We start from the raw sequence: 12,620 nt of genomic DNA, 5'->3' as shown, positions 1-12,620 counted from the left end.
CGTTTTATTGTCAAGCCCTTTAGGTTACCTGTGTGGCATTGTGAGAACAGAGCCATCACTGTATGTGCCTAAGTGAACACGCGAACTTTCACAGTGAGGAGTGAGAGAGAAACGAGAGGTTTCTCTCCCCGAGAACTGCTCTAAGGAAGAGAAGCAGTCGTCACCCGCGTCGTGGCACATGAGGGCCACCGTCACCTCGTGCTCCCAGTCGTCACCGTGTCGTGGCACACGAGGGCCACCGTCACCTCGTGCTCCCAGTCGTCACCGTGTCGTGGCACACGAGGGCCACCGTCACCTCGTGCTCCCAGTCGTCACCGTGTCGTGGCACACGAGGGCCACCGTCACCTCGTGCTCGCCTCTCAGACCACGATGCTCTGTTGGAATACGGTCGGCGAACTCATTAGTCAACAGAGCAACAAATATCAACAGTACAAAGACTGAAATTTCTTTTGAGAGCCAAATTTTTTAAACTTAAACTATCTAGGTAGGCACATTCCTTATCGAGGTAGCGCCTGCACGTGGTATTTTGTGGAAGAGCCACACGTGGCTCGCGAGCCACAGTCTGCCGACCACTGGCATGGGGAGACCTTCCAAACACGTTGGTGGCTGGTGAGCGGGACGTCCCTCGGGTAACAATGCCGCCACTGTTGGCGATGATCGGCGGTCCCTTACTGCCTGCCACCACGCAAAGGTTTTGATTGAAATCCTTCACACGGTTTCCGTGTTGCATGTCCCACTCTGTGATGTATCATTGTTCTCATTCCGCTCGTGAGGAAAACGAGTGACAAGAACCGTGTGACTTCCCTGGTGTTCACACCGGTGGACGGGGAGGCGAGTGTCAGCACGATGGCTGGGCTGGGCGGCCGGTGACAGCCGGGTGAGAGGCTTCTCCTCCCCCTCTCTCTCCCTCTCTCTCCCTCTCCCTCCCTCTCTCTTTCTCTCTCTCCCTCTCTCCCTCTCTCTCCCTCTCTCTCTCTCTGTCTCCCTCTCCCTCCCTCTCTCTTTCTCTCTCTCCCTCTCTCCCTCTCTCCCTCTCTCTCCCTCTCCCTTTCTCTCTCTCCCTCTCTCTCTCCCTCTCCCTCTCTCTCTCCCCCTCTCTCTCCCTCTCCCTTTCTCTCTCTCCCTCTCTCTCTCCCTCTCCCTCTCTCTCTCCCCCTCTCTCTCCCTCTCCCTCTCCCTCTCTCTCCCTCTCTCTCCCTCTCCCTCTCTCTCCCTCTCCCTCTCTCTCCCTCTCCCTCTCTCCCTCTCCTTCTCTCTCCCTCTCCCTCTCTCCCTCTCTCTCTCTCCCTCTCCCTCTCTCCCTCCCCCTCTCTCTCCCTCTCTCTCTCTCCCTCTCCCTCTCTCTCCCTCTCCCTCTCTCCCTCCCCCTCTCTCTCCCTCTCTCTCTCTCTCTCTCCCTCTCTCTCCCTCTCCCTCTCCCTCTCCCTCTCTCTCCCTCTCCCTCTCTCTCCCTCTCCCTCTCTCTCCCTCTCCCTCTCTCCCTCCCTCCCCCCCCCCCTCTCTCTCTTCTCTCTCAGCCACGGTCACCGGGGAGCGCTGTGGCGCACAGGGTCATCCGCTCCTTGGGCCACCCTCAGTCCCTCGGCCTTGTCGTCGTGGACGCAGGGGCTGGCGTGCTTCCGGGCACTGACGCTGCCTCCCAATCAGAAGATGCCGATGACACCCCTAGGGGTGTTAGACTTTTCCATTCGATTGAATGGAATGTGGACACACGGTCACCTGCCACTATATAAGGGACTGGAAAGTGGGTATATTTCATTTTGATTCTCATTCATGTAAAAAGGGGTTTAAAAGAGACTCGGCCTGGGAAGAGGCCAGCCGTGAACCTGGGTGTCCTCCGCAGGGCTCGCCAGCCAGTGGGGGGGGGGCACGGGTGTGCCAGGGACAGGCTCAGGCAGGTCCGGAAGGCCCGGGTCAGCTCCAGGGGCAGGTGGCTCAGAACCCCGTGGTGCCCACTCCTGTCTCCTGTCTCCACACTGTTCCTACCACCTCATGGGGACTTCTCAGGACAGAGTTCCCGGGGGAGACATTCTTGAGCTCGAGTTAAAGAAGATTGTGGTCAGCACCCCAGAGTGGACAGCCCCAGGCGCACTCACTCCCAGGGGGCGGAAGGCCGCGTGGCTAAGGGACATCTCTGCAGCTGGGAGAGCTGTGAGCCGGGCCCCCGTGTGTCTCCACCCTGTCGGGAATGAGAGATGCCCAGAGCTGTGGATCTGCATGGGTTTCTAAGCAGCAAGTCAGCCGCGGTCGGAGACCTGGAAAGAGCCAGAGTGGACATCGGGTGCCGTGAGAAAATATACGGGTGCAGAGTGTGATCACACGAAGAGACCGTGGGGGACCGTCTTCACAGCCCAGTGGACAAGAGGCTCGTTCTGTGCACAGGTCAGCTTTTCCCTGACTTGCTGTGATGACAGAGATGGTCGGTCAGCCTGGTAACCGAGGCGTAATCTATCTGGTTACGGCTGCGACTGTGAGTCCGTCTTCCCACAGCAGACAGAGTCCTCCAGACAGCCGCCAACGTGGCAGCGTTCACCAGGGAGCCGGCCAGCACCCTGGAGAGCAGGTGGGTGACACTGGATCAGGCTCATCCTGGGAGGGTCTTCCCTTGGTTTATACTGGAGGGGGATGTAGATTTGCTTTCCAACATTTCTGCCCAAATCACCATCTGTGAATTTAACGAAATGCTTTTCACTGCTGTCGTTACGTTTATCACAACATTGCTGCTGACCAGGGGGCTCATCGTACAGGAAATGTGCTCAGCAATGGCGCGTTGCTCGTATAATTTACTGGTGTGACCATGTGCCCCGTTCCCTGGAAGCCTTTGGACTGTGAGGATTATGAGCTGGCCTGTGAGGGTCCTTTCCGGTGCAGAGCTGTGTGACGTCACTTAGGAAGGGTAGGACAATGTCCTCCTGGGGGCTGACTCCTGCTCTAAATCGCCAACTGACAGCAACTGGCCACATTGTTGGTTTTGTGCCTGTGGAGTTAAGGTGACTGTTGTAAAGAAATCCATAGTGGAAGCCACTGCAGCTTTTCCTCTGGGGCAACAATCCGTGGAGGCACTGCTTCCGTGGCTGAACCGCACGGGTCTCAGACCTGCGCGTGTGCCGGAGGGGAGGCGAGGGGGTCGGCTTCTCGCTGTCTGTCCACCCGCAAAGCACTGGCTTCCCGTCTCCGCGGGTTTGGACCCTGCTGGTTTGGAGGCACGGCTGCTCTGAAATGTCACCTGGTGCTCCCGCCACCTGCTGGGGAAGAGGAGGTGACTCTACCGGGCAGCACGGCTGGCCATGGCCATCGGGGGAAGCCTGTGTGGCTGTAACACCGGGGGAGGGGGGGGGGTCAGGGAGGAGGCACATCTGAGTTCTTCCTCGTCCTGTGGTCGGAGTGAGTCGAAGGCTACGACACCCGATAGGGGTGATGCTGGGGAAGGGATGACCAGGTGCCTTTTGAGAGGAGCAAACCGATGTCCAGCCACCTGCCGCCCTGCCAGTCCACCACTGCTGGCCCGGAAGCTGTGCTTTCCCGTGAGCCGCTGTCCACCACGGCGGGGGGTCAGGAAGCCGATCAGTTTACCTAATGACGTGGGAGTTTCCTCATGGGCAACGGTGGTGCCAAGACCACTTGTCAGCCAAGCCAGTTCCGTCCCCACGGCGACAGCTGTGCCGTGGCCTTCCCCAAGCGCACCTGCGTCCACGGGCTGCGGGACGAGGGAAGATGCTCGGCTCGATGTATGGATGGACCAGCTCGGTCCGTGGGTGCAAACCAATGGGTCAGAGTGTCTGCCCATTTCCGAGATGAGCCCGCCGTCCTGGAGAGGAGAGACCACACCCTCTTCCTAGACAGCGGGCTGAAGGCTGCCTGCAGCCGGAGGTCTGGGCATGGCCTGCGGACGGGCACGTGGACCTGGCACAAGGTGTGAAGACTCACCTGTTACCAGCAGTAGAAAGCGTGGGCCCTGGGACAGGCATGGAGCCACCAAGTAGCTGAAACGACTCAGCCAGTTGGCCTGCACCAGCTTTCAGCGACGGCTGCCCCAGATCCCCCCACCGACACCTGAACGGAGTGGCGGGGGCCGGCAGCCGGAGCCACCGACGGGCTGACAGGACAGACTGCTGTCCCGGCCTCTTCTAGCTAACGTCGCCCTGTCTGCCCCAGAGACCAACACGGTCCCCACTGTGCTGCTGCTGCTCACGGAACCCGGACATCCACGTGGTAGCCAGTTCATAACAGCCGGCTCCTTCCAATGGCCCGCCCTTTCTGGAATGAACACCTGCCGTGGTGTGTACAGCGCCCAGGGGCTAATATTGAATAGAAGGCCTGCCCGTCCCCCCTCCCCCGCCCCCGCCCCCCAGGCGTGGAATCCTGCAAGCAGAGCGTCCAGCCAGGGACTGGACTTCTCTCCGCGTAGAAGGTGCTGGATTGGACCTGACCCCACCCAGCAGGGGAATGGGAGTGTGCCGTCTGCTTCCTCAGGGTGGGGGGCCAGCTCCCCCAGGACTGCTAAGAGCAAGGGTGGTGTTTGCCCGCAGGAGGGTGGGTATGGCCCAGAAAGTTCTCTGCGTGAGGCCATCCTTCCCCCACACTTGAGATGTTCTTGGAGTTACTTTGGGCTGTGTCTGCTGACGGATCCGAGTGCAGGGGAGACAGTGAGAATACCAGGGGACACACTCGCTGCCGTGGTGTCCCCCAAGTCCCCGGGGACTTAGGCACCCCCCCAATTGTCAAAGTCGTCCTAGGCTGTGTGTTGTCCGCGTCCAGGGTTTTCAGTAGAAACAAGGGCCATCTTGGAGGAGGGAGGCTACTCTATCCTGGCAGAATCAGAACTCCTCCATAACAGAATTCTGTCATCTTAGTATCGTCCACGTCCGTGGTGGCTTCTCTTTCTCCATTCCCGGCCCCGGTGATGTGTGCCTTCTCTCTCTTTTTGTTTTTGATCAAGCGCATGGGAGTTTTAATTTTTATTGTGACATCTCCTTTCTCCTAGGGGGCATTTGGAATTCTGCCTCTTAATTTGCAACATATGAAGTTTTTATGTAGCTTTTCCTTATGATTTATGGATTAATTGAACTGTTGTCAGAATTTATATTCTGTGTGATGTCAGTTCTTTATAATGTATTGTGGCTCAGCGCAAAGTCCTTGTTTATAAATATTCCACACGTACTTTGAAAAAAATAAATATTCCATAATTTTTTTTTTTTTGAGAAGAATGATATACGTGTCCCCCAAGTCAGCTGTGTTAATTATATTATTCGGGCCTTCTACATCTTTTATTATTCTGTCTCTTTTTCATTCCACCAGTTACATGTAAAAATGTTACCCTATAAATTATAGTACACACCCTTACCCAAAGATCTAATCATTGTTGGTCCTTTAACCATTTTATATCTTTTCAGAGTGCAATTGACATAAAGGTATTTTCAATCAAATAAAAACTAGAAAATAAAAAGTCCAACACTAGAGATTCATTTTAAAATATACCACAAGGCTCTGGGCTTGTCTGGTCAAGGCACATATGGGAGTTGATGCTTCCTGCTCCTCCCCCTTCTCTCTCTCTCTCTCTCTCTCTCTCTCTCCCTCCCCCCCTCTCTAAAATGAATTAAAAATATATATATATATTAAAAATAATCTTCAGGCAGAAGAATAAAGGTCTGCAAGGAAAGATGAAAGAAGGAAGAAAAATCAAATTGCAAACATGGGGGTAAAGCTAAATGAATAGTGGCCACCAGAGAAATCGTAGGAAAAGTCAGATTTTAAATACCCAGAATCAAGGTCCATCTACACAGCAGGTACAGGTGAGAAGGAGGCTCACGGAGCAGAGTGCCCGGTGGCTTCTGCACTGTCCGGAAACGGGGAAAGCACCAGCAGCATTAGCTCTGAGAAGGCGCCGTCTGCCCTGGGACACTGCAGGTGCTGTCGCCGTGTCCGGAATTCTGAGTTAGCAGCTACTTTACTTTTGCACCTTGAAGACAACCAACTGTCTTCTGAATTCATGCCTCTTTTCCGTGCCATATCATTGTAATTGTTTATTTGTCTATTTATTTATTTAGTGACAGAGACACACACACACACACACACACACACACAGAGAGAGAGAGAGATAGGGACAGACAGACAGGAAGGGAGAGAGATGAGAAGCATTAATTCTTTGTTGCAGCATCTGACTTGTTCATTGTTTGCTTTCTTGTATGTGCCTTGACCGTGGGCCTTCAGCAGACCGAGTAACCCCTTGCTCGAGCCAGCGACCTTTGGGCTGAAACCAGATATGGGGTCATGTCTATGATCCCACGCTCAAGCCAGATGAGCCTACACTCAAGCTGGCGAGCTCGGGGTTTCGAACCTGGGTCCTCCACGTCCCAGTCTGATGCTCTACCCACTGTGCCACCGCCTGGTCAGGCTCTACTTGTTTATTCTTGTCATCCCTTTGTGTCACTGTTGTGATCCTACTTGGGACCTCCTCGTGGGTGCTGACCCTCGCTGACTTGAGATTACCAGCCACCATTGTCTTTTCTCCTGTTGCTTCTGCCCTGTTCTCTCCCTTGGTAACTTTTTGCTACATTCTTTACTTGCTGATGCATTTTCTATCTGTGCTGCTTTATTTTGTGCTCCGTCTTCAAGTTCACTATTTTCTCAGCAGCTGTGTCTCATATATTTTTATAAATGCATCCAACTGAATCTTGAAGCTTAGTTACTGTAACTTTTTCAGTTCTGACATTATTTGGTTCTTTTTCAATTTGATTGGTCAGTGAGGTTCCTGATATGCTGCTGAGGTTTCTGACTTTGTTCTGCACCTTCCCGAGGACAGTACGTGTGCTTTATATTCTCTGTCTGATTTTCCACCATTGGGAGGCCCCATAACTCTGTACCTAATTGTTCTTGGTTTCTGCTCCTTAGTGTTCACAGCATCTCATAGCCCTGGTGATAATAGGCTTCCTTTATATTGGAAAATGTTGGTAATCATCATTTAAGGACACCAGCTTTGTTGATTTTTGAAACCTCCTTGTCCTTGGCCAATCCTTTGAAGTCATGGACACACCTCTGGGGTGTCTTCTTCCAGACCCTACGCTGCTATGTGACATCACCCCAAGCTCAAGCAAGGTTCCTGATGCAGATATAGATCATAGATGTTGTAATCCTTCCGTTATCATATCAGGGTCTTGCTCAGTTGCAGCAACAGCCTGGGTCAAGGTCTTTCTCGGGCAATAAATAGTAGGACTTACATGCTGCTACAACTCCTTCATCCGTTGGTTGGGTCAAAGAGGTGGCGTTTCAGCTTTAAAAAGAAGATTTTTGGGGTTTTTTCTATTTATTTTTAAAGAATTGTTGCTCCACACCACAGCAGAGGAGAATCCAGTGAGAGCCCATAGAAAGAATTTGAGTTTAAGGTGTTGACTTGCTGTTACCGCCTGTGTCTAGTTATGTGGTTTACTGAGTACTACAAAGGGCAAAGATGAACTTTTCGTACAGCCTGGGACACAACTGGATTGTGGAGACGACGTGAGTGTCAAGTAGCGTCCACCCTTCATTTAAAGGACAGAAATGAAAGTCGTGATGTCTATGTGAACAAGCCTCAAGGGTTCCATTCGAATAACTCAAAAAATGTGAAGCACTTCGAGTATTATTTAATGACACACATTTTTTTACTGTTCTAGTTTCATCTACTTTAAAAGTGGGATCTATCTCAAAAGTCTTCTCTAAAGTGTGACTTTATGTGGTAGTGCAAAGCCTAGTTTAATAAGTGGGTTATTTTATAAATCAGTTCAATACACACACCCACACAACAACACATACAGATGGGTCTGATTATGTAAGTTTAGCCCCACATAAAATTAAGGTATTACAGAAACAGTCTCCTGGTGGATATTATATATAAATGTGATGAAAACTAAGATAGTATAAAAATTATATGTTTTAAATTTGAACATATGAGAAGCATAGACTGGGGGGGAGGGAGGAATGAATCCTAAATTAAGACATTCACTTTAACTAGGATCTTCAAAATGTTTAAATTTATGTATTCTCATAAATTTATGTATTAAGTAATAAACACCTTCCCATGGACTTTGTGCTGTATAAATAGTATCTATTTTAGTCCATGTGTTTTATACAGATTAACTAGTTTGATTGTCTCGGGGTTGGTGGAACCATCTCCGCTGTCGTGGTGAGCAGTCTGGGGTAGAGGCAGGGGTCATGGGCCTGGTCAGCGTTCAGTAATGGGAGGACTGGCTTTAGAACCCGACCTCCAGTGGTCAAAGTCTTCACTGCTGCCTTACTGAAGGCCAAGAGCAGGGGTCCCCAAACTACGGCCCGCGGGCTGCATGCGGCCCCGAGGCCATTTATCCGGCCCCCGCCGCACTTCTGGAAGAAGCACCTCTTTCATTGGTGGTCAGTGAGAGGAGCACATTGACCATCTCATTAGCCAAAAGCAAACCCATAGTTCCCATTGAAATACTGGTCAGTTTGTTGATTTAAATTTATCGATACTTGTTCTTTATTTTAAATATTGTATTTGTTCCCATTTTGTTTTTTTACTTTAAAATGAGATACGTGCAGTGTGCATAGGGATTTGTTCATAGTTTTTTTTTATAGTCTGGCCCTCCAACGGTCTGAGGGACAGTGAACTGGCCCCTTGTGTAAAAAGTTTGGGGACCCCTGGCCAAGAGAATGCCCATACCCTTCTGACATCAATGTTAAAAGGATGTTTCAGCCTCTGTTTCCGGTGATGGGACTCTAAGCTCTGGAGTAAGGTCCACACCAGGGACAGGAGCCGCAGGCCTAGGCCTCCTCCCCCTGGCCGTTCTCTGCTGGCCCCAGACCCGTCCCTCCAACCAGCACGTCATGCGCCTTGTTTCCTAACGGCGTCCCAGGCATTCCCTTCGCATCACCTTCTTCCTCTCTTCCTGTTTCCTGACGGGAACGCCCCCAGGCACCTTCACGACTGAGTGTAACAGTCTCCATCGGTCAGGTAAGCAGGAACGGGGGGGGTGTGTGTGTGTGTGTGTGTGTGTGTGTGTTTCTTCATTGCTGCACTTGGCGGATAAAATGGATGTTGTCTGACCAACTTGTTTAGGACGTAAACATTCTACATGCAGATACCCTTTCTCTGCAGACCTTGTAAACGGCCCCTCACTGTTCTCCGTCGGTAGAAAACTGTCTGCAACTCCTGAATGTCAGAGGTACAAACCTTTTAGTATAGTTTCCCTAGGAAAGCCTGCTCATATGACAAGAGAAACTGTGATTTTTTATATCCACCCGGTATCTGGTGAAGCGTCACAGACGTGGGCAAATGATTCCGTTTCAAATAGATGTATTATTTCATTTTCCAGTCCTGGGACGATGGAATCAATATTTGAAACTCTTTTACACATTAAGTCAACGTGTGTTAAGTAACGACACGCACGGGGCCCGTACACACGTGCTTGTGCTTACGACTGTGTATAGATAGATGCCGACTTCAGGTCGCATGTCCGCGTAGACTAGTCAAGATGCACGTCTGACCCACAGCGTCGTCCGCCCACGCCCAAGTGTGTTCCCTTCTCCTGTCTCCTGTCCCTTGATGTCTGACAAGAAGAAGGTCTAGCCAACGAGGCACTGCCCTTTTATGGTCCTTTTTTGTTTTGTTTTGTTTTAATCGGGTCATGCTTATATTTCAGAGCCACGTGACTTCAGAGGGTAGCCTGCACCACGTGTGCAGATGTGTTGCGTGCACAGAAAGCCAGCTCCCAGCGGGGAATTCCAGATACTTCTGAGCAATGAATTGAGGGAAGATGATCTCCCCCCCCCCAAAGGACTACTTTTGTGTCACCCTTTTTGTTGGTGGTTTGGCATTACGTTTTTTGAGTCTTCACCCCAGTACTTATCAATATAGTCAAGGTTTCTAACACACCTTTAAAATCTACCTTACTTAAATTTCAACCGTTCTGGTCTGGATCCATTCCCACATCGCTCACTTCCTTTACCTTGACCCCCGAGGGTTATACAACATTCTTTGTCCTTTTAAGTGTAAGCTTGTTATTTATTATACTAAAGAAAAAAATTTAAAAAAAATAAAATAAAGAAAACATTGTGCTTCTTTTAAAGCTTTTTTTTTTTTTTTTTTTTGCTTAGTGCACTCATTTTTAACAGGTGTGCCACAAGAATTTTTAAAACATGCAATTAATACCTGCTTCTGGAGTCAGGGGCACTGACTCCTTTTTCCTTAAATTGTCAAATAATAAAAAAAAAAGACAACTGTGAACACAATTGTAGCCATCAGGTGTGACTTGAACCATAACGATATAGGTCTTTAAATAGTGTTGCATCTTTATTGGTCACGTCACGTAATAAGGTTGAGTCTAATCGGTTAATTCTCTGTAACAGAAAGTACAGGCACCTGATACAGTTTTTCCTTTCTATTGAATTTATTGGGGTGACACTAGTTAACCAAATTATTAGGCACCTAAGTTTTTTAAAAAGTCACTTTGGAGTAAAAAAGGTAGGTAATTACTATTATTTTTGTTTGTAAATCCATCAAAATTATGCCTCTTTCTTTTCAGATTGGCAGAAAAACAAAAAGCATTTTTTGGTGTGCCCCAGAATTTTGGTAACTTATTATGTCATGAGGTGAACAAGGTTGAGAGTTGCTGGTATAGAAGAACAGTTATTGATTGTCACGTCAGTGTGGCCGAGTGTAAGATCTGTATTTTTTTTGTGGTATTGATTTGCCGTAATTAATCCACAACCTACGAGAAGATAGATAGGAAATGAGGCTTTACAATGGAACTGCTTTACTGCGATGATGGCTATTTTAAAATGGGAATGTTTCCCCCTGAAGAAAACAGCTGGGGAAGCAGCAGAGTGACCCGCCCACTGGTCGGCTGTTTGTGCTGCTACAGGGCTGACCGGGCGCTGCTGTCAGTTGTCAGAACAGAACTGACAGGTTGAACACGATGTAACACGGGAAGCTTACTTTTTAATCACTTCAGGGTAAATTTAACCGAAGTCTGTGAGGATTACATGACGAGCACATGTGTGTGGTGTGTCCTGCAGACTAGAAGGAGCCCAGGAAGGCACGTGTCATCGGCCGCACGTGACAGGAACATCATCCCTCCACTAGTCACAGCCGAGCAGGAGGCAGCGCGGAACCTGGCTTTGAACTCTCAGGGGTGACGCTGATGGAAGTCAACGCCTTCAACACAAAAGAGAGGTGTCCTACGACCGACAGAATGAACCCAACGTAAAGATCTGAAAACTCGGACGAGATGAGTTCTAGAATCACGCAGGGGTCTCCAAACTTTTTACACAGGGGTCCAGTTCACTGTCCCTCAGACCATTGGAGGGCTGCCAAATACAGTGGTCCTCTCACGGACCACCAATGAAAGAGGTGCCCCTTCCAGAAGTGCAGTGGGGGCTGGATAAATGGCCTCAGGGGGCCGCATTGCAGCCCGCGGGCCGTAGTTTGGGGACGCCTGGACGGCTTACAAAAATAGCTTCATATTTTCAGGTATAAATAGAGGTTGAACAGTTTGAAATAAATTCATACCATATATTATATTTGTAAGCATGATTTCTTTTCTTCACTTACCACAACTATTCGTTACTTATGGAGCGAGCGTATTTGAACTTAAAGAATGTGGCTCTCTGACAGCTTTTGCACTTGAGTGTTGAGACTGCCTTTTCAGTACGACGTCCACACCAGGTCACTTGGACGCCCATTTTTCTGTTTGTCGTGGAGGCACGGAAGTTATTTTGTGTATTGAATAGAACAGTGTGAGTGTTCGTCACCTCCTGTAACGCGCGCTGATCAGACCGGCAGGACCTGGAGCGGCTTCCTGTCTCCCCCGCCCCAGAGGAGAGAAACGAGGTCGGGTTGGAGGGGAATCGGGGGGGGGGGGGTGCGGGCGGCTTTCCGTGTTGTTTCTTTTCATGCATCGCACAGAAAAACCACTCTCCTCCTCTGCTCTTGGGGACGACTGACCCGGTTTATGGCTCAGGATTCCACACCCGTCGCAGAGGGTGGACGGTGACTCCAATGAGAGACGCTGAGTCCGCTGAGGGGAGAACCGGGCTTCCGCGCCACATACCGACGGCGGGTGTAGACTCCACCGGGGGCTCCTTTGCCTTAACGCCCCTCCAGACAGTCACGGGGACCCCCTACTTGACGGCCCGCGTCCCTCGATGCAACAACCCACAACGCGGACTGCCCAGCCCCCCCTGGCCCCCGGATTAGGGAGCAACGTAAAGTCACGATTGGGAGAGAGAGTCTTGTCAGTGAAAACGAAACGTGGACACGCCCATCCAACGTGGGAGCTTGGCCGGACAGGAACAGCCCGTGTGGGCGACGGCTACCTGACGGCCGCGCTGCCCAGGTGACCGAGCACGTGGGCCATCAAAGCAGGAGGTGAAGAGGGGAACTTTGTATATATTTGTGTGAGTTAGGCCGGGGTGGACCGGATCGTCTAAGACTAGTCAGATGCTAGAAGCAGGATTTGGGCAGGATTTCGGGGGAAATGGGTCCCAGCACTTCCCGTATGTATCCATTAACGGGCGCCGGGGTTCTACAACGCCGTGAAGGAGGGTCGGCCCCCCACGAGGCCAGGGGACCGGGTCAGAACCGACACAGAGACGCAGCTCCGCAGGGAGGA

This window comes from Saccopteryx leptura, chromosome 12 (assembly GCF_036850995.1).
Source record: "Saccopteryx leptura isolate mSacLep1 chromosome 12, mSacLep1_pri_phased_curated, whole genome shotgun sequence".
Lineage (NCBI taxonomy): Eukaryota > Metazoa > Chordata > Mammalia > Chiroptera > Emballonuridae > Saccopteryx > Saccopteryx leptura.
The sequence above is the reverse complement of the archived record's forward strand: the minus strand, read 5'-3'. Positions refer to the sequence as shown.